Genomic DNA, 22,973 nt, shown 5'->3' on the forward strand with positions numbered 1-22,973 from the left:
CCTTCGGTAGATTCTTTACCTACTAAGCTACGAAGGACCTCCATCGTCCTCCGCAGCTCACAAGGCTACTGATGAGGTAAAATTACACACACCTTCATCAGCAATTGCGCTCAATGATCTAGGATTGTGTGATCGTACCAGTTTCCGTCCGCTTTCGCAGCCTACTGAACGAGCTCGAGATTCCCAAATTGGACGCATAGTCAAATCACTCGCAATCCATTTCTCAACCGGTCTTATAAGCGTCTTGTACATGGCCCGACTTCCACAGATGATGCGCCTTCGTATTTCACGACTAACGTTGTTGTCAGCCGTTAGCAAGGATCCGAGGTAGACGAATTCCTCGACCACCTCGAAGGTATCCCCGTCTATCGTAACACTGCTTCCCAGGCGGGCCCTGTCGCGCTCGGTTCCGCCCACAAGCATGTACTTTGTCTTTGACGCATTCACCACCAGTCCAACTTTTGTTGCTTCACGTTTCAGGCGGGTGTACAGTTCTGCCACCTTTGCAAATGTTCGGCCGACAATGTCCATGTCATCCACGAAGCAAATAAATCTCCGCATGACACCTTCTAGCGCAATGTTTAACAACAGGCACGAAAGTCCATCACCTTGTCTTAGTCCACGGCGCAATTCGAACGAATTGCGCGTGTTCGCCCGAAATCTTCACACAGTTTTGCACACCATCCACCGTTGCTTTGATCAGTCTGGTAAGCTTCCCAGGGAAGCTGTTATCGTCCATTATTTTCCATATCTCTACGCGGATCTATACTGTCGTATGCCGCCTTGAAATTAACGAACAGATGGTGCGTTGGGACCTGGTATTCACGGCATTTTTGAAGGATTTGCCGTACAGTAAAGATCTGGTCCGTTGTCGAGCGGCCGTCAACGAAGCCGGCTTGATAACTTCCCACGAACTCGTTCACTAATGGTGACAGACAACGGAAGATGATCTGAGATATCACTTTGTAGGCGGCATTAAGGATGGTGATCGCTCGAAAGTTCTCACACTCCAGTTTGTCGCCTTTCTTGTAGATGGGGCATATAACCCCTTCCTTCCACTCCTCCGGTAGCTGTTCGGTTTCCCAGATTTTGACTATCAGTTTGTGCAGGCAAGTGGCCAGCTTTTCCGGGCCCATCTTGATGAGCTCAGCTCCGATACCATACTTACCAGCTGCTTTATTGGTCTTTAGCTGTTAAATGGCATCCTTAACTTCCCTCAAGATGGGGGCTGGTTGGCTTCCATCGTCCGCAGAACTGACGTAGTCATCTCCTCCGCTGCCTTGACTTTCACTGCCTGTACTCTCAGCGCCATTCAGATGTTCCTCGTAGTGCTGCTTCCACCTTTCGATCACCACACGTTCGTCCGTCAAGATGCTCCCATCCTTATCCCGGCACATTTCGGCTCGCGGCACGAAGCCTTTGCGGGATGCGTTGAGCTTCTGATAGAACTTGCGTGTATCTTGAGAACGGCACAGCTGTTCCATCTCCTTGCACTCCGCTTCTTCCACGCGGCGTTTCTTCTCGTGAAAAAGGCGGGTCTGCTGTCTCCGCTTCCGTCTATAACGTTCCACGTTCTGCCGGGTACCTTGCTGCAGCGCGACCGCCCGCGCTGCGTCCTTCTCCTCCAGAATCTGTCTGTACTCTTCGTCGAACCAATCGTTCCGTCGACTTCGACCCATATACCCGACGTTGTTCTCCGCTGCGTCGTTAATGGCTGCTTTGACTGTATTCCAGCAGTCCTCAAGAGGGGCCCCATCGAGCTCACCCTCTTCCGGCAACGCTGCCTCGAGATGCTGCGTGTATGCAGTGTCGACATCAGGTTGCTTCAGTCGCTCTAGGTCGTACCGCGGCGGTCGTCGGTACCGAACATTGTTGATGACGGATAGTTTTAGGCGCAGTTTAACCATCACCAGATAGTGGTCAGAGTCGATGTTAGCGCCACGATATGTCCTGACGTTGATAATGTCGGAGAAGTGCCGTCCATCAATCAGAACGTGGTCGATTTGTGATTCTGTCTGCAGTGGTGATCTCCAGGTGTACCGATACGGGAGGCTGTGTTGGAAGTAGATGCTGCGAATGGCCATGTTCTTGGAGGCGGCGAAATCAATTAGTCGTAGGCCGTTTTCGTTCGTCAGCCGGTGAGCGCTGAACTTTCCAATAGTCGGTCTAAACTCCTCCTCTTGGCCAACCTGAGCGTTCAAATCTCCTATGATGATTTTGACGTCGTGACTTGGGCAGCTGTCGTACTCACGTTCCAGCTGCGCGTAGAATGCGTCCTTATCATCATCAGTGCTTCCGGAGTGTGGGCTATGGACGTTGATTATGCTGAAGTTGAAGAACCAGCCTTTGATCCTCAACCTGCACATTCTTTCATTGATCGGCCACCACCCGATCACGCGCCTTTGCATATCGCCCATCACTATGAAAGCTGTTCCCAGCTCGTGTGTGTTGCCGCAGCTCTGGTAGATGGTATGATTACCTCTAAACGTTCGCACCATTGATCCCTTCCAACAAACCTCCTGCAGCGCTACGATGCCGAATCCACGGTCCTTGAGCACATCGGCGAGTATGCGTGTGCTCCCGATGAAGTTGAGAGATTTGCAGTTCCACGAACCGAGTTTCCAATCGCTAGTCCCTTTTCGTCGCAGTGGTCTTCGCCGATGGTTCCGGTCCGTACTCTCTTGTTGATTGTTCGTTGCATATGTTTTTTAAAGGCTGGCTTGCAGGGCCTGACACCAAACCCCCTAAATTTCCGGAGGACCATTCCTTCTTATTTCCGGTGGACCATGGTGCACAGTTTCACTTAGAGTCCCTCGCTGGCACTCGGATGATGATCAGCCGCCCCTTACATGGAGAACAGACGCTGTTGTGAGCCGATCCTGACATGGAGAACAGACGCTCAATAAGATTTGCACCTCCGAAGAGGAGCAAACCCCCCCTTCCCTGTTAGCATACGACCATAGTTCCCACCGGGGTTGGTTACCCGATCTTCCCTAAGGTTGCTCGTATCCCGGCCAGCACTGCGGGGAGGTAGGGATAGGAGTTGCTGGGTAAGAGGCTAAGGACCGCGAGATGGGGTCTATTTTATTCCTTCAGGTACGCGAAGTACCAATGGTATGCTGTACCCAGCATTTGCCGTGCCTGTGTATTGCTGAAAACGAAGGATTCAACCACAAGACCAAGCATATTTCGATACGTTATCATTTTGTCAAGGACAGTTTGGAAACCGGAAATGTTAAGCAACACTACAACCAGCAACCAGCACTTGGTTTCACCCTGGTTTCGCCAAGATTCTTTTGAATCAGAAGTATGAGATTTAACGAAAGTATTTAGGGATAACTGAGGAGGTAAACTGTAAACTGAGGAGGAGTGTTGAGATAACTAAGTAACCCTTGTAGTTTTCTATATAATAAAAATGTAATGGTCTGTGTTCGTATCCGCTTAACTCGAAAACGGCTGGATGGATTTTCTTCATTCCTTCAGCAGATATGTTCGCCATAGTTTCCGACGGGTTTATATGGTATTTCATAATCAAAAGTTGAGTAAATCATGAAAAACTAAAATTAAGATTTGTGTGGAAATTTCGCATGGGCGGTCCAGATCGCACATTTTCGCTAACTATGCAGGACAACGTCTGCCGGGTCGACTAGTTTACTAATGTATATAGCTAACTCTAGCAACTTGGTTGTTTACTATGCATAAGCAGTTTCAATAAATTTTCATTCCAACTTCAAGCTTACACCAACCCAGAGTCCAGACGTTCCTTCACTAACTCACAAGTTCTACTGCCGCACGCTACTCTACCGAAATAGGGACAGTCCCCATGCACCTTGGGATTTTTGAGACGTCATTTTGTCAGCTTCAAAGTTGAACCGAGCCTGGTGATATGACCGGATTAACACCGTTACGTACTACTCCGTCGTATAGTATATATCCCAGCGTAACGGGACAACCATTTTTGCATATGTACATCATGAGAACACGATGTTTTCATGCCTAGGGAAATCGCCACAATTCCCAATCCGAAAATCAAACCTACCGCTATCTACATCGTGTTGAAGGGGAGCCCTTTCAATATTGACACAGTGTGCACAGTTTTACGTAGAGACCCACGCTGGCACTCGAACGATGATCAGCCGCCCCTAATAAACAGAATAGCAAACTCTCCTCCTCCTTCCAAGTCAGTTTTTTTATTATACTAAGGACACACCTGTGGTACTTGTACCATGGTACAAGAGGACAAGAAAAATATTCCAAGACTATCTTTGATAAAGACAATGATTGGTATGGTACTCATTTCAAGATTTTTCTACCATGGTACTCATACCACCAGTAGTATTACCTGCGATCTTCCCCAAAGTTGCTCGTATCCCGGCCGGCACCACGAGGAGTTAGGTGTAGGAGTTACTGAGTAAGAGTAATGTGACCAGATAAATTTTGTGTGAGCGCGGGACAACAAAAAGTTAATAGTTTAATACGTTTTAGTAATACGCTTCAGTCAAATCTTTCAATTTTTTTATTGTTATCAAGGCTTAGTTTGCTAATTGTTTTATACTGGCTGTGCACGTGCTAAGACAAGACAAGGCTTAGTTTGCTAACTGTTTGATAAACGGCTACTCATTTTAGAAGTCAAAGCTTTCTTCAAACGATGATTTTGCAGCTCAATTTAGCTGCCATGGAGTTTCGTTTAATTTTAAAGTTTAGCGGTTCCCTATCCGATAACTATAAAACTGTTGCAACTATCGAATTGCAATTGCCAGCGTTGCCATTAAATGACTTTCAGCTGTTGATCGTCTAGTGTACAGAATTTTGTTAGATTTTTTTTTTGTGGCGATAGAAGCAAAAAATTATTTCCTGAATAAGCTTAAAAACTATTTCTAAAATCCCTAACAAAAGTAGGGGGAATGACGGCTTTGGCAGGTTTTGATCTATTATTGGCAGGGGGGTTTTTGTCGACCAAATTTGATGAAATTTGGCCACAATATTTTTTGATATGCAAAGAATGCTCAGCCAAATTTGAGCCTAGTCAGTCATAAAAAAAACCCCTGCCAATAATAGAGCAAAACCTGCCAAAGCCGTCATTCCCCCTAGATACTGTGATTATGAATTAATTAGCAGTGTTGGTAAAATCACTCATAAATCTCAATCAACGAGTGCTCCCGTGCGAACGAAATCGTCTGCGATTTTAAAAGAATGCATTACGCTTGAATTTTTCATGCTAAAACGCATCATTTCACTCATTTGCCAAAAAATCATTTTGGTTTAAAAACGCATTTGAAATCACTTTGGATGCAATTTATTGCTTATACAGTGTCTAATATTTCATGCGACAAATGTCAATTCACTGTTTTTAACGAAGGAGAACAAAAGAAAACCTATGGTGATTTAAATGGATGATTCAACTCATCCATGAGTTTTTAGGTGCTGAGTAGGGTGCGTTTCAACTCACGCTTGATTTGAATCATCCATGAGTTTTGAGATTTTTGAATTTTTACCAACACTGTTAATTAGATCATATTTTTCTAAAAGTCTATTCTGGTTGACGCTTTCGCCTTCAGGAATCAGGTCCACGGTTATTGTTCCAATTTATTTTCAAACAGGTGAGACTGAATAGATATCTGCTCAGCAAATCCAAAATTTCGTCCAATTTTAAGATCGCTTGCGATTCTGCAGGGAGAGCATCGTGCTTGAGTTTTGCATGCAGAATCGCATCGTTCCGCTTATTCGCCAAAAAGGATTTCGCTTAAAAAAAAAACAAAATCCAATAAAAGCGTATTTTATGTTACTTATGGATTTATTTTCCATTGTTTTAAGCAAAGAAATAAATTCAATTCATTCAACGGAGAATAACACGTAGTCGAATCAAGAAAGATTCTCTCTGCCATGAGTCGGGTGGTGTTTGACTCGCGCTTGATTTGAACATTGGATGAGATCTAAGAATTTGAGTTTTTCCCAACACTGTTATCGATATCCAATATCCACACAGTAAAGGCTATCTTCTAACTGGAGTAGATTTTCCACGAGGTTTTGCTCCGCAAGGCATTTAAATTGAGTGATATTTTGGATGTTCCGTGTCGAAATACAAGTAATTACGCAGCAGGAAATACATAGAGGCAAAATCTGCTCACAAGATTCCCATGGTAAAACAAACTATAGAGACAATGTAGTCTGAGTCACAGAACATTTTAATCTTGTTTTCTATGATCCATATGATTGTCTTATAAAACTTAGTATTAGTCAAAACTATAAATTTTAAAAATCTAATAATTTCTTTCAAAATACTAAGTAATGACTAATAATGTACCGTCGTGCGCTTCTTTTGAAAAATCGGGGGCTGCTTTGGACATTTTGAAACAAGAACTATAACGTAAACTACTATCAAATTGCCATTATCACCATTCGGGTGTCTTGTTGAAAGTTGGATGGCAACTTTCTGTTTTAAATTTGGTATTTTTTCGTTTAGTTTTTTTGAAAATCAAAATCCAAAGTAGCCCCGGACTCAAAAAGAAGCCCCGCACGACGGTATTCTATTTTTCTGTATTTCGTGGGACATTATCTAGAAATAAGTTGAATGCGGGACGTTTCGCGGGACGCTTTTCAGCGCGGGACAAATAGTGAAAATGCGGGACTGTCCCGCGAAACGCGGGACGTATGGTCACATTAAGTAAGAGGCTACATAAAAATCGCGTAATCACGGTATGCAACTAGTGTAGTATGCACTAACTAAGCGGCGTTGTGCATTTAACTTCTCGATGTTTTCAATGTAGTTTCTTGTCTCGTCACCACTGTGCGAGTTATGAGGCGCTCGACATGGATTTGTAAACAAACAACACTAGCTGCATGGTTACCATGGTGTTCGTGCCAGCTTTGCGCGCGCAACATAAAAATCCATACAACAGGAGAAGAAAACAGTGATCTCAGAGAGAGCGCAAACATCGCGACCAAAACATGGATTGCATTGAACAAGCATGTTTCAAAATGCTTGCGTGCTTAATGTATGGGTTCCATGCAATGGCGCGTCATTTACTGTACAACATAACTGCAAATTGCTCGCGGAAGAGAATTAAGTAGACGTATTCGAGAAAAAAAAAACATGACTTGATTACAGTAACTGTTGTTTTAAGCTTGATTTATTGAAACACTTTTTACATGAGCAATAAACCAATGATTGACGAAGGTGCTAAAATTCCGCCGCAAGCACAACAGTCCTATATTTATATGGAATACATGTCAATATTGGATATTTATGCTTGCGGCGGCAGAAAATATCCTTTTTCATTTTATAATGCCACTCGACCTACCGCGTGTAAAACAACGATGAAAACCCAAACACAACACAAGCAAGCGTAGCACCGGCTGGAAATAGCAATGTTGAAGCCGCACTCTATTCCCTCTGTTCAGTATGTTGTACGGTTTCGAATGTAGCGTTGGTTGTTCGGTACATAGAGTGGATCGCCGCGTCGTCGTCGTTGTCGTCTGCTAGAGGTAAAGGCAATCGTCTCAATGAAATAGTAAAGGAAAATTGTCTCAAAGTAGATCAAACCTTGTGCTGCGTCTAGGTGCATTATAAAGTGCCCGCATTTCATTCCCTATTACTGCGTTTAACTGTGCCATGCACATACCTTGCTTAGCACTAGCAGCATCAGTAGCAGATTGCGGCATACACAGGAAGAAAAGTGAATAATATTGGAACCAATAGAATCTCGGCCGACTTCGGCTGGCTGGCCCGTTGTTGTTACGGTACAGTTAATGATATCCGCATTCTAATTTATGCTATACCTACAACATCTTCTACACACAACGCAGCACAACATTGCTTCTGCGTGGATGCCTCCGCTCTCGATAGGATTGGATATACACGTACCGGATCAAAACCCGTTGAAATTCGGATGACAGAAAAAAAGAAGCGACATGGTGCGCAGTGGCGAACAAGACCCGGATGTACTTCAAAAAGTTTTGTGAATATGATAAATTAACGTGTTTTTTTGTGGTTCGGAAAAAAAATAATAGTGGAATGTTCCTGAAAAAAAAAATGAAAATGAAGATAGTTCTCGTACAGTGCATTTCCAAGCCAATTGGAATGAAAAATACAAATATTATTCTATACTTTGGAAAAAATTAAGTGATGAACTTAGCTATGCGTATAAAATCACTATAAAAAAGAACAAAAAAATTGAAACCATTTTACTGGAAACCGACGTGCATGTACTATATATACTTTGCGCATTTGAAAAAGAAAACACATTGTATCAGTTGTTTTCTTCTTCTTCAATCTTCGTCACTTAGCCTGCTTTTCAACTTAGTATTATATTAGCATTTCCTCCGTTATTATCAATTGAAAGCTTTTCTAAGCCCGGTATTGCATGAGTATGCATCTTGTGAGACAGGTACTATGGATACGATACACTACGCTTAGGTAGTCGAGAATGTTTCCCGCCCGAAAACTTACTAGACCTGATTCCTAACTTTGTGCATCACTCAATATAGAAAATATTCCTAAATTTCAAGTGATTACTCCAGTACTAGTGTATCCATGTGTAACCAACAGTCACATAATATTCGATTCTATCAATAAATCTAAAAGTACACAATTAAGCTCCTAATAAATCAGCCGAAAGCTAAGTAAAAGTTCAGGAGGTGTATTTTCTTATATATTTTGGCTGAAATCCTCATACAAACTTCAAATCAAATGCGCCAGCTTATGCAACAAGCGATTGAGCTGAAATTTTGAGAGATAAATTTTCTCACCAAAAGACACAATCCTGTGTAATTCGACAACAATTTTTTCTGCCCATACTAAGCTGGGCCAGTCTAATGATTATTTATAAAAAACACAAAATTCTATTTTTACACATTTTTTTTCGATCGTAGTTGTCTAATTATTCACCAAATGCAACCTGTTTCAAAAATCCTAAATAAATAAAAGAAAAAAATCAGATGGTAGAATATGTAATATGTAAATATTGATGATAAGCGTAAAATTAAGTTAATGTAAATCGTGTAAAAACAGAATCCTGTGTAATTCTATGGAAACGTTGTTTTTGGAATTTATAAGCTTTTGATTTTCCATATTATACCAGATTTTGCCCGGTCGTCGGCCACTCTGCCCTGGTGAGAACGCTTCTCATTGTACCGGTTTTCCGTTTGTGAATTTCAGTTTTAAGTGTGATAGAGGTATTTTTTGAAAATGAATATCGATTATATATACAGGCTGTTGCAAAGATAGTTTTGCGTGTGTATCTATTGTTATCACTAGTGGATGAAAATATGGTGCCTGATTGGATCCTCGCGTCATTGGCCTATTAGTGTGCTGTGCAGAAAATCGACGACTCTCGGGTGAAAGAGTGGATCGTGGTGATAGCGGCAACGCATGAGAAAATAACGAATGTGAATTTTTAATATCTGACCTCGAATTTATAATCGTCCAATCAGTTGTGGAGAAAATTTTGCTATTTGAAATTAAAAAAAAGCAGTGCGCAGTCCAGTGAAGTCAATCCGGATCGGAAAGATTTGTTTTCACGATCAAGCATAACAGCGTCATCCAGCATCATTGTTCCTTGTGCAGGTGCCAGTGCCCATGGAATGTGAAGAAAATAGAAAGCTAGCGCATAACAAGTGAATCGATTTGTGAAGAGTGGAACATATACTATTGAAGGGGTTCTCAACGATCTGGATCGCAATGTATGCCACTGATATTTAGAGGTATTTATGTTTAAATTTGATTTAAAAAAATAGTAACGTTATTGTAATGTAAATACATGATGAATGAACTAAGTGAACTTCCAGATGGGAGAAATAATTACATTGGATAAGTTAAAGTGTTTTCTGTATGTCAATCTTTTTAAACTCAACTGTCCCAAATTTGCAAAATATTAAATCAATAAAACTTTAGGATTGATCTACTTTGTAATAATGATGATGCTTTTCTCATTCATTAGTAAAGCCTTTTGAGGACGTACATTGCATATGTTTTGCCTTTCGCGTATACTATAAATACGTAAAGGCTATAGGATCACTCTAAAACTGAATTTTTGATAGAAGTCTCGGAGAGCCATAGTGTTATATACCAATCGACTCAGCTCGACAAATTGATGTGATGTCTGTATGTGTGTATGCATGCATGTATGTGTGTGTACAAAAAAAATGTGAGACACACTTTTTTTACTTACCCTTATCCGATTTGCTTGCAACAGGTTTCATTCGACGCAGAATCTTTCCTAATTTTTCGCTATTGAAAATTCCGTTCCGAAGTTATTAAAAAAACATTGTTTTTTCCCCCATTTTTCCCATTTGGAAAAAAAATCATAATCGATTTTTTTTTTCAAAGCTGTTGCAATGCATTCAAATGAACGCAAATAAATATGAATTGTTGGAAATAGCTGAATCTTTCTCCCTAATGGCCCGTTTACATATGAGCACTATCCGACAATACTAGCACGAAATTAGCATAATGTAAACGCTTATTAGCGAGGATAATTCCTGTTTACATGATGCTAATATCGTGCTAGTATTGTCGGACAGTGGATTGTCCGCTAGAACTAGCTCATATGTAAACGGGCCATAAAGTGCAATTTAGACCTCTCTTATTTTCTTGTAATGAATCGCCTGCTTTGAGCGTGCTTACAGAGGCACACTTGTAGTTAACTTTCTGAATTCAGTACGGCGAAAGGCATCTAAGGTTCAATTTCTCAAAATTAAGCAACTTCATCGAAAAAATATTTGGTAGGCGTAGTAGCGAACACCTTCCTACATAACAGGTACCAAATAGTTTTTCATGAAAAGTTCCTAATATTGAGAAAACCCGCGTTAGATGTCTTTCGCCATACAAATTTCTGGCGGTTAACTCATGCTGGCTATTTTGCGCATATACTATAGCGCCTGGATGTGATAGCGGCGGGTCGAAAATCAGCCACTGCCAATAATTCATTCTTATGTGTTTTCTTTTTTTATAATACACGAGAAAGGCACCATCACCGCTAGGTGGATTATTCTGGGTTTTTCGACACCATACAACTATAAAAAGGATAATTTCGGGCGGTGTTTCGTACAAGAAGCAAGCGTCTGAATGTTGACAGCGGTGTGGTAGGAAACCAGCCACTGCTTTCGATTGTTATTGATGTGTAACTGCTTGACTGCTTGAACTTCCCTGATGGGAGATATAATTCCATTCCGCTTGATAAGTTGTTTGTCATTTGTTTGATCTAGCTACCCAACTAACATTTAATGATTTTTATTTATTACCAGACCAAGGCCGGAGTGGCCTGTGCAATACATAAAAGTTTTCTCCATTCAGCTTGGTCCATGGCTGCACGTCGCCAACCACGCAGTCTGTGGAGGGTCCGCAAATCGTCTTCCACCTTGCCCGCTGTGCACCTCGCTTTCTTGTTCGTTGTCGAGCACCATTTTCACCGGATTACTGTCCAACATTCTAGCTACGTGCCCGGCCCATCGCAGTCTTCCGATTTTCGCGGTATGAGCGATGGATGGTTCTCCCAACAGCTGTTGCAACTCGTGGTTCATTCGCTTCCTCCACGTACCGTCCGCCATCTGCACCCCACCATAGATGGTACGCGCGTTGGTCCTCCACGAGCATCGTCCAGGTCTCGTGTCCATAGAGAACTACCGGTCATCCTTTCAAAGTTACGTGCCATAATATCAATGTCGTGGGCGAAACCAAATAACTTGACGGACTTCGTGAAAATCGTACCACTCGTGTCAATCTCTGCCCTTCGTATTCCTCCCTCCAAAACGATGATGAGTAGCAGACACGAAAGACCATCACTTTGCCGTAACCCTCTGCGCGTTTCGATGGGACTCGAAAATGCCCCTGAAACTCGAACTACGCACATCACCCGATCCAGATTCGAAGCCGGAAGTCGCATGTCCTAGATTCATTAACATATCGCCACCGTTGTCTGCCACATCGCAATTCAGGTGCTCTTCGTAGTGCTGCCGCCACCTTTGGATCACCTCTCGCTCGTTTATAATGTCGTCCTTACACATATAGGGCTGTGGCACGTGGCCCTTACATGAGCGGTTTAACTTCTCAGAGAACTTTCGTGCGTTATTAGCGCGGTTGCATTCTTCTCCTCAACTAACAGCTCACATTCGCCGTCATACTTGATTAGGTGATTTTCATGTGGCCTAGTGGATATTCTTGCGGGGAAGAAAGTGCTTCGGACTACCATTCCGCGGAAGGCTGCAAAGTTTATGCATCGTTGGCTGTTGACGTTCGATATGGTATGCAGACTATCCGGTCCGATGACCGGTCTATACATTTCCCCCCTTTCTACCTGAGCGTCCATGTCACCGTTGACGATTTTGACGTCCCACAGTGGGCATCCATCGTATGTCTGCTCCAGCTGTGCATAGAACGCTTCTTTCTCGTCGTCGGGTCTCACTTCGTGTGGGCAGTGCACGTTGATGATGCTATAATTAAAGAAATGGCCTTTTATCCTCAGGTTGTACATCCTTGCGTTGATTGGCTGCCAACCAATCACGGGTTGGCGCATCTTGCCCACCACTATGAAGCCGGTTCCCAGCTCGTTGGTAGTGCCACAGTTTTGGTAGAAGGTAGCCGCTCGATGCCCGCTTTTCCACATTTTCTGTCCTGTCCAGCAGATTTCCTGCAGCGCTACGACGTCGAAGTTCCGGGGATGTAATTCATCGTAGATTATCGTGTCGCAACCTGCGAAGCCTAGGGACTTGCAGTTCCATGCGCCAATCTTCCAATCGTGATCCTTTATTAGTCACCTAGGTCGTTGCCGATTATATCGAGTCGTATTATCTTCTATGTCGTTCGTAATGGTTGCTTTTAAAGGCGTCTTTATTGGGCCTGCGCAAACCTCCTGTCTCGTCGGAGGGCCGTCGTGTCAGGTCTGTTTATCGTCCCACCTAACACCAGGACTTGGGTTTGTTCGCTTTGAGCGGCACACGGTCGCTTTGACGTATACATGCAGCTTTTTATAGAAGTTTGACAGAGCCCACTCTGTCTGTAGAAGTCGATTCGAAAGCGAGCGGTGGGTAATATATTTGTGATGGTATAAATCTCGTAAGAACTTCCTTCTTTCTTTTTTTATTATTCTTTCTTTATTAGGAGCAGGAAAAGCTCGGTTGAGTGGAACGTACTGTTCTTCCTCAAACGGGTGTAAAAACCTCCTCTTCTTTTGCATCAACAGATTAACAATTCATCCTAATGATACATACAATATTTGCTTAAATTTACTTAACTAACCCTAACAAATTAACTGACTTCGTGTGCCAAAAGGATAATAGAGAATCTCTTGCGAAGAGTAGACCGGGAAAAATGGAAGTCGAATGTGTTAGAACAGATGTTGAATACTCTACACATATTTGAAATAGGCTCAAAGTGACCATAATTGGTCATGGCAGTTTGAATATGTAAAAACGGATGTGAGGGGAGACGCCGACTAGGTGCATTGAATTAAAGAGAGGCCAACAAGTCAGGGCAATCAATTTTGGATTGTAATGGATCAGAAACGAACAGTGATTTTGCAATTTTTCGACGAACACTCAAAAGCTCCAATCTTATGAGTTTGCAGCGATCTTCAAAACGAGGGAGATTCATAGGATCATTCCACGGCAGATAACGTAACACAAACTTACGTTGTACTGATTCAATGCGGAGGATACTATTCTTATAATAGGGTGCCCAAACAATAGATCCATATTGAAATATCGACCTAACCAACGAGCAGTAAAGAGCCTTAAGACATTGAACGTTTTTAAAGTTTTTAGCAATGCGGAATATAAACCCGAGCGTTTTCGAGGCTTTGGAACATGTATAGGCAATATGTTCTTTGAAGGATAATTTGTGATCCAATAAAACCCCCAAATCTTTGATAACAGATTCTCTCGTAAGTATTAGAGTAGAGTGGGGCAAGTGTATGTACTTAGTTTTCAATCGATCATGTGGCCCTTATGAAGCAAGCTTCTTCATATCAAATCAGTGTCGATAATTCATATACTCTTCCTTTTGTGTTACCCAGTGGAAAAAATATTGAAATTATTGAGATTCGTTTTATTGCAAGACAAGTGAAAAACGCACTCTTACCCCACCGGTGGGGTAAAAGTGCGCATCGGGTGGGGTAAGAGTACGCATTTATCCAATCATGTGCTTTAAGTATATATTAACACAAATAAGAGTTAATAACATTTAATTGATGTTTAATGAGCATATATTAAGGAATGTTTAAAGATTACGTAACTCTTAAAGGGGGAGGGGGTCCTAAACATGTACACTTTCATACGAAAAACCATTGTTTTTTTATATTTTGTAAAATTTTGCTATTTCATCATCCCTCTTCCTTATTTTTCACTATTTGTATGAATTCTCTAAAAAATATATGGATCGTCACACATCTCGCAACCCCTCCCAGCTAAACGTTGCGTAATTTATGAATGTTTCTTTTGATTAAATGAAATTATCATTTAGATGAAATTGTGTTTTCGTACTATGTTTAGGTGTACAACAAGTCCTAATAAAATTTCATTATTTCGCTTCAGTGCTTTGTTCGCTAAGTCCTTTCTAACACCCAATTACTTCAACTTATCCTAAAATCCTAAAAATCCTTGTGATAATTTCGAATTCTGTCCCTTTTTTCTTAGTTGTGGATCTTTATGCTTTGGAAGAAGTCTTATTTCGGCCGGAGATACGAGTTTGACATCATAACTTGAAGATTCATATATGTACTCTTACCCCACCGGTTCCTGCGTACTTTTACCTCACAGTCCCAAAAATTATTCAAGTAATGGTTTTGACTTCTTGGAAAACCAACCGGATTGGTGTTCTGTACCATAAAGTACTCTATCAGAGGTTCCCAAACTTTTGGATATGCGACCCACCTAGCAGAATCCCATATTGCTTGTGATCCACCAGGTACCAAATGCATTGATTTTGTGAAATTAGTTAAAAATGAGTTCGCGTTACATTGAACAAATCATAATAAATTACTTTTTATCCCATCATTGTATTTGTCAAAATTTCGTCAATTTTTTGGATTGGGTGTGGATTGGATTTTGGTTGGATTTTGGTTGGATTTGGATTGGATTTGAAATTTATTCAAATTAGATTTGAATTGGATTTCGATTTGATTAGGATTGAATTTGGATTGGATTTGAATAAGATTTGGATTGGTTTTGAATTAGATTTGGATTGGATTTTAAATAGATTTGGATTTGATTTAGATTGGATTCGAATTGGATTAGGATTGGTTTTGGATTGAGTTCGAGGTTTAGATTTGGGTAGTATAAGTCTTCTTTCTTCTTGTCCAAATATCGTATAACTAAAAAAGGCCGTTGACCTCGTCAGGTTTGTTGTTCTTTAATCATCCAATCATTACTTCGATCCTTTGATAGATAGATTTGTGATTTCTGAGACAAAATAGTAACAAAATTATGAATTAAGATTCGTCTTTCGCGACCCACCACCCACAGTTTGGGAACCACTGCTCTATACAATAGGTTATCGAAATGGTATAATGTTCATCTGATTGATGAAATACTAGTTGCGGAAACCCAATTATTTTTAGCAAAATGACCAAAAAGTTATCTAACTCCATATCTCCCTTGTTGTTTATTCAAATCGTTTACAATTACACTGTACCACTGTACTATCAAAATCGTACACATCTGAAGGGATGGCTATTAGTGTGTGATAACTAGTTGGTGATTCAAATGAGAAATTTGTACTGTTTCTTCCAAAATTTATTCCGTTATTGAAGTCTGTTGTGTTGCTAAAAGACATTTTGTATCTACGAAAGTGTTCGGTGCTGGTTTCATGCCATAAAAACGCTATTTTTCGTTTTAAAAGTATCTAGAAACGAACTCGTTTTGTCCATATTGAAACGCAAATTTCATACATGGAGAATCACTCGCACTACTACAACAGCACACGTTAAACAGGCACTCACTATTGTCTGGAAGAAAGTTGAATCCATGCAGTTAACCGAATTGTCACATAAACAACAACATCTCGTTAAAATGGATGCTGCCTTTCTGTCCCGGCTGTTCCAGGTTTTCCGTGAAGGGAATGAGCTTCTTCAAATGAAAATTGACCAATCATTAGCCGAATTGAAAAGGAGTTTATCTACAACGGTTACTGAGGATACTATTACTACCTACGATCTCGAACTCGCTGATGATGAAGCTGATAGTCAAACGATATCTACGTCCGATGATTGTTTGGTTGAGGATTTGAATCACGAGAAAACAAAACAACAGCATTGTTCCGACCAGCTATATCTCTCACCACTCAATGAACTTGTTCCCGGAATATCAGCGATGGATACCAGTTTGCCGATAAAGAAACTACATCTCAACCCATATAATGATTCAGTTCGCACTTTCGGAGACGTGTTATTCCTCCTGAGTAAGGCATTGTGGAGAAATCGTTGGAGGTCGAAGTTGAATCGTGTTTGGGACTGGACGGCGTTCATGATCACCTGATATGATGGTTTAAAAGCTTAACCCTATCCTTAATTGCTGTTCTATATTCCTTCCTATCTCATCCATGATTCCAATCATGAAATTCCTTTGATATCTTCCCTCCTAAAAGTCATAACTGCTGAAAATCAACTCGTTGATGTGTGCTGCTGGAGTTGTTGTTGCTGCTGTTTGCTGGAATTGTATGGAGCTGTCTTCAATCGTTCTCATTTGAATTAGCTATAGTTCACTGTTTTTGATTATTATCATTATTTAGTTTTCTTTTTCATTATGTTTTCTTACTTTTTTTGCCTTCTCCTAGATACGACAGTTGGGTACTTTGTTTTGATCAAGATGCATTCTTTCTGTGGCTCATTCCATCTACTTCTCTTTGATGCTGGATAACGGAAACAGCAACAATCTGCGTATCAATGAAGTATTTTCACATATACCTCGGGCAGTCATGCATGCTGCTCTTCCTAATGAGACACTGAATATATGTCATGCAAATGTTCAGAGCCTTTGCGCGCGTCAACTCAACAAGTTTAATGAATGAATGAATACTTCAAAAAATCGAAAACGTACTCTTACCACAGAGAACAGACATGGATCCTCGAACAAAATTTCAGTAAAAACGTGTGTAAAGATTTAAATCGCACCTCAGCGCCGCCAACGCAGGCTGCCCGACATAAAAACTCAATCTCACTAAGTGATGGCGTTGGCATACACTACATAAACAATGTAGTGCTGCCACCTAGGAGCGAGCCTAGGAGCGATTCGTAATGAACACTAGCGCTAAAAAGTAAAACACGGCAAATTAAAACCATATTCATCAGCACACTAGCACCGCGCAACGGGGGCTTAACGACATACTTCAAAATGACCAGTACAAACTTTTACACAAGCACGCGAATGAAGATGAACGTCTGTTCTCTGCGCTCTTACCCCACGCGCACTCTTGCCCCACTCTACTCTACATCTCCAATTTTATAATCAAATTTTAAATCTGAATGCTTCCTCATATGCCATCGCGTGCGGAAGGGTTTTTATCGACGAGTACTGTCTCTAAATTTCTAATATGACATCAGCATCTAGTCGAATAGGATTTTTATTGCGCAGTTCTGGCTTCTCCATGCATTCTGTTATGTTTTCTTCATAATAGTGTAACATTTAATGTCAATGTAAATCAAGCATAATTTTTCATAACGATGTATGTAACAATTATGAGGATTCGAGAAATCCTTTTCAGAAAGTTGGCACAACTTTTTTTAAAAGGGTTTAAAAACTAAATATTTTCTCGAAATTTTTATCCGCTGATTATACATAGCACGTAATAAGCATGCTTCACGTCATAGCTCAGTTAATGCAAATTCCCTGTGAAAACGATAAAATTATACATACACCGGTATGCTGTACATTGGTCGGTTTTCCATAGTGCACGATTGACACAACTTCAATTTAGTTTTGTTTTGCTTTTTTGGAACATAGATCGCCCTTAGTTCCCATATGTTAAAGCGATGTATGTGACAGTGAGACTTCAAAAATAGAAAATGCTACATACGTCGATTCGTAAAAAGCTTGAAATAAATAATTTTAAGATCTTTAATAAAGTCGCGAGTGAATGTCATGTAGTATTAAAATCTCGTTTTGTTTACTTTTGCTACATACGTTCTTATGAAAAATTATGCTCGAAATGTTATTTCAACTTGTCTATACGGCTTCAAGCTGAATATGTGTACTATACTGTTACGGTTGTTTTATCGATGCCCAAATAGGATAAGAATCCTATACAAAGGCTCAGCTATGAATACGGCAAACTAATTGCTGTAGACAAAAAGCGCAATACGCAATAAAAATATATTTGCGGGATTTGGCTGATGGACCAAAATCTCATATGAAACCTCGTCATTTCCCGTAGTGGGCACCACCTAGCCGTCTCTCTCAGGGCACCAGGAGAGAACGTGCATTATTTTAATTTGTTAATTGTTACATGTTGATTGTAACGTGGGGCTTGTTACACTGGCACCCGTTTTTTTTTTCTTCTTTTTTTCAGGAAACTCTTCAGTCCAGACTAAACGTTACACAACTTTAACCAAGCGGCAGAGTTTTTCATGAGGCGAGGAATAGTCGGCTCATGAAAAACTCTTTAAACTTCTATGAAGAAGTTGGTCAGAGACGGGTCCTGTCACTATAACAGTAGAATCGATTTCTAGCTATATGAGTCTTATCAACTAATGCACGACGACAATACCACAAAACCACAAATCTTATCTATTGTACCAGCTTTCTCTGGCAGATTTAACAGTGTACCAACTAACCTTGGCAAATTGTCTCTGACTAAGCTCTTCTCTCTACATCGTCTGACCTTAGCGCCGCCGTAGCAGACATTGAGATTAATCCTTATTAGTTCATGGTTAAACTAAACGGATTAAACAGGAACATGAATTTGTAAATTTGTAGTGTAACAAGCCCCATGATTCTCGCGAAAAATGAATCCCACACTAAACAATCAAATCGATACTTGTCGTAATCTCAAATCTGCATTCGTATCATTGTGGGTTTTTTTAGCTGGGCGCCAGTGTAACAAGCCCCACGTTACAATCAACATGTAACAATTAACAAATTAAAATAATGCACGTTCTCTCCTGGTGCCCTGAGAGACGGCTTGGTGATGCCAACTATGGGAAATGACGAGGTTTCATATGAGATTTTGGTCCATCAGCCAAATCCTGCAAATATATTTTTATTGCGTATTGCGCTTTTTGTCTACAGCAATTAGTTTGCTGTATTCATAGCTGAGCCTTTGTATAGGATTCTTATCCTATTTGGGCACCTCGAATCAATTAATGCCACTTGGCATCAACGATTCGATGTCTGTGTCTGGAACGAACTTGGAACAAATCCCAACTGAACATTATAGTGCCTACTTTCAGGCTTTCCTCTTGAGTCCAGACACAGAATCAACAAATAAAACATACACAAAATAGCACAAATGATACAGACTTGATCGAATATTTACAACTAAACGAGCACAATAAAACCAACCGTAACAATACATATGATCAAGAACTTCTATTCAATCCTTTCACCAGCAAATCTGGAGAATCTATTCAGCTGTTTTTGACGTGCTTGCTGAACTACTTTACAGCATGTTACACAACTTTTTCTCAATCTTTACTAAACCATTTAGTAATATAATTCGCTTCAATGGCGCTTATTAAGATTATATGAATGTGTTTGATAAGTTTTATACTGCTTTATGCTGTCGCCAGCTATCGCTTTAACCTGTGGCAAGGTTAGATTTGGTCGACTTTTTTATTGAGGCTGTGCGGCGTCATGAGCCTTTTGGTCTGCCTCTGCTATGATGTCCCGCTGGGTTCCAGTCTAATCCTTGTTTACATATTTCGTTTTCGCCCCTACGTAAGGTGTAACCGGCTATCAGGCACGAATTGTATACTGCATGCATCTGTTGACGAACACCTGCAGTCGTTCAGTGTTCACCATTGATACACACCATGCTTCGTTATCGTATAACAGCATTGATTTCACCTTAGAGATGAAAATTCGGATTTTAATGCGTTCACTTATCTGCTATGTTCGGGATTTGAGCCAAAACGGTCTAACCGAGGGTATAGCATTCAGTTTTGAGAACATTCGATTTTGGCAAACAACCATTTGATTTTAACAACATAACCATTCAATATCTTTTTTATGTTTTATTTTAAAAATTGCTGATGAATTGTGTAAATGTCATATTTCGTGTGGATTCTAAAACCGGCGTAAACAATTACTTTAAAAAAATGCGAAAATCGCTTTGATTCCAGAAAACGCGTAACAAAGTATCACAGTGTGTTTGGTGTCACAATAAGGGAAGACATATGAAATATCATGAGAAAACCTGGAGAAAATTATGATGCATAAGTTCGCCTTGCTTGTTTGACGTGGTGAAAATCCATTCGACAGCAGGGTTTCGTTGTGCTTGTTATTCCAGCAACTAGAACTTTGTTCCAATCTCTGAAGAGATTTTCCAAGTCTGCATGCGCATTTAGTTTAATCCTGTTCTTAGTGATGTCGCAAATTAATCGATTACTTCGATTAATCGTTGTGATAATCGATTAATTTTGAATCGTAGGGAATGAATCGATTTAATAATCGACAAGAATCGGGAGTAATTGATTAGTTACTAATCGATTAATCGAGATTTTACGAGATCTCTAGCTGTTCTTACGCTTTTCGGAACAGCCAGATAAACTCAGAGTCTATTATGTATAGAGTTGCGCAAATAGTGAAGCCAACTCTACCTATTGAACTGTCTACCTATCGAGCAAAGTAAACAAATACGTGTCGGTAGCGCGGAAGTATTGTTATCGCCCGATAATTATTTTGGCGAAATAAATTGCAGTTTGCATAAAATGCAGTTTGTGAATAACTTAAGGAAGTTAAATTAACTCAATAATACCTCATTCTGTTATTGATACCATACTCTTTTATGAACTAGCCTTGCATGAGAGGTAAAATACCAAAAAATAGTACCAAAAATTAATATGCACAATACTTCAGGCATAACATACTTTGTTATTACAATGCCAAGCACATCACAAATCATTATTCGTTTGGTATTGAAATACCCAAGCATGGTATGCCTAAAATATTTGGCATATTAATGTTTGGTATTATTTTTTGGTATTTTACCTCTTATGCAAGGCTAGTTCATAACAATTTCTGTTATCGAGGTCGTCGTCCTGCGCAAGTTGGGGATTATAATAACATGATAATATGAGCATCGTACAGAATCAGTGATAGCAGATCCTCTTTGCGCAACTTTACTAGATCATAGTGAAAAAATCGCCCTTGCTTCTAGTTGCTAAATATGTATCTGACAGAACGGTCAGAACTGTTGCTTTTATTTTTATTTGTTGGTTTTATCTTTTAACGCCAGCCTTTCGTTGAAATTTCTTGGCTACGGGTTTCCTTCTTCGTTTTCGTGATGTAGAAAATCCATGTGATTTGGATTCACGGACAGTTAAATCAACCCAAACTTTGAGTTCAATATACGCACTCATGAGAATATCGCAGAGAAAATTTACCCAAATTTGAGTAGTTTTCCCTTTCTTTCCCATGATTGCTATCAAAACTAGAGCAAGATGCAAACACCTCACCGAGGTTGCTCAGCCCAATAACCCAAATTTGAGTAAATTCAATATTCTCTATTTTGGGTTGATTAAGGTCCGCTTTGGATAAATTAAACTCAGCTTTGGGTAAATTGTTTACATGGGATTAAAGGCAAACTGAGGCATTCCACGGGGGCATGTCAGTCGATCCTGAGCGACCATTTCGAAAATATTTGAAACTCTGCACAGTTTTTCAATTTCATCTAAATCGTCATTTTTCGATATCAAATCTTCATATTGAGTCACGACTAACTTTTCAAAAGGGTGTATGTGAAAATGGTTCAAAAATATTTAAAAAGCTGCACAGCAAAAACGGAATGTTCGATTGTTATGACTTTTTCAGCAAAGTTAGACAACTAAATGGTGATTCTTAAGAAAATGTGCACAGTAAAAAAAAAAATTTTTTTCCTTTAAAAATATCATTTATGTCACAAAAACTCAAATATCTCAAAACCCTATCTTTTTTCGAACGTATATTTTTTAGGGAAAACGGTCCATTATATTAGCTATCTACCATAAAAATTTGGTGATGGTAAACTAATAAACAAAAAAGTTATGGCATTTCAAACATTTCACAATTTTCACATTTAGTAGAAAAAATTTTTTCTGTGTAAGTTATTTCGAGAATTGCAGTTTGATGCAGATTTTTATTGTTAAGGGACGTGATTTAAACAAGTTGTTTTCATGATATTTTGATTTAATTATTCATAGCATCTATAAGAAACTTAGACACGATCCAGTGTTGTGATCAAAAGTATTGATAGTGTCATAATTTTCATTGCACGTGACTGGCGAAAAATTCTTTTAATAGTGTTGAAACCTGTTGATAATAACGTTGATAGAAACATATAAGAAATGTTATTTTTAAGACAAAAGCTGCAAAATCAAAGATTTATATACACGTGTACGTCTATAGTTTACCTGCAAAAAATATACCTCTTAGAGAATAGACTTTATGATCGGGAGGAAACGGGTATCTTCAACAACAACAAATGCATGATAGGTACATACCATGACAATGCTCACGAAAAAGCAAAAAAAAATTACTACTACTAAGGTTGTTAAAGATCTTATAGTAATTTTTTCTTCAGTCAAGCAAATGACATCAAACTAGTCAGTAAAAACTTGAAAGTGATTTTGTTTATTGAAATATTACGAACAACATGAGTAGCCGCTTTCTCAACTGTTGTAGGCCGTTTGATGGAAAAAAGTGTTCAAAAGAGTTACGAAATCTCACCGAAAGCACCATAGATAAACTGAAAGCGACTGGTTATGCTCCAATGTCCACATTGAATACAAATTTACGCATTTGCACGTCCTGCCGTCTAAACGTTGACAAAAGAGCAATCTGTATATCAT

General features: G+C 39.9%; 2 long non-coding RNA genes across 2 annotated transcripts; one reads left to right on the forward strand and one right to left on the reverse strand.

Annotated features, from left to right (window-relative positions):
• Positions 1-7,113: 7,113 nt before the first annotated feature.
• On the reverse strand, positions 7,114-7,904 carry LOC134223309 (uncharacterized). The gene is made up of 3 exons (XR_009982518.1): positions 7,784-7,904; positions 7,544-7,721; positions 7,114-7,479 (listed from the first exon to the last, which is right to left on the reverse strand). It is a non-coding gene; the product is annotated as an uncharacterized LOC134223309 (long non-coding RNA).
• Positions 7,606-8,380, forward strand: LOC134223310 (uncharacterized). The gene is made up of 3 exons (XR_009982519.1): positions 7,606-7,740; positions 7,807-7,941; positions 8,315-8,380. It is a non-coding gene; the product is annotated as an uncharacterized LOC134223310 (long non-coding RNA).
• The last annotated feature ends 14,593 nt before the right edge of the window (positions 8,381-22,973 follow it).

Source organism: Armigeres subalbatus, chromosome 3 (genome assembly GCF_024139115.2).
Source record: "Armigeres subalbatus isolate Guangzhou_Male chromosome 3, GZ_Asu_2, whole genome shotgun sequence".
In the NCBI taxonomy this organism is placed as follows: Eukaryota; Metazoa; Arthropoda; class Insecta; order Diptera; family Culicidae; genus Armigeres; species Armigeres subalbatus.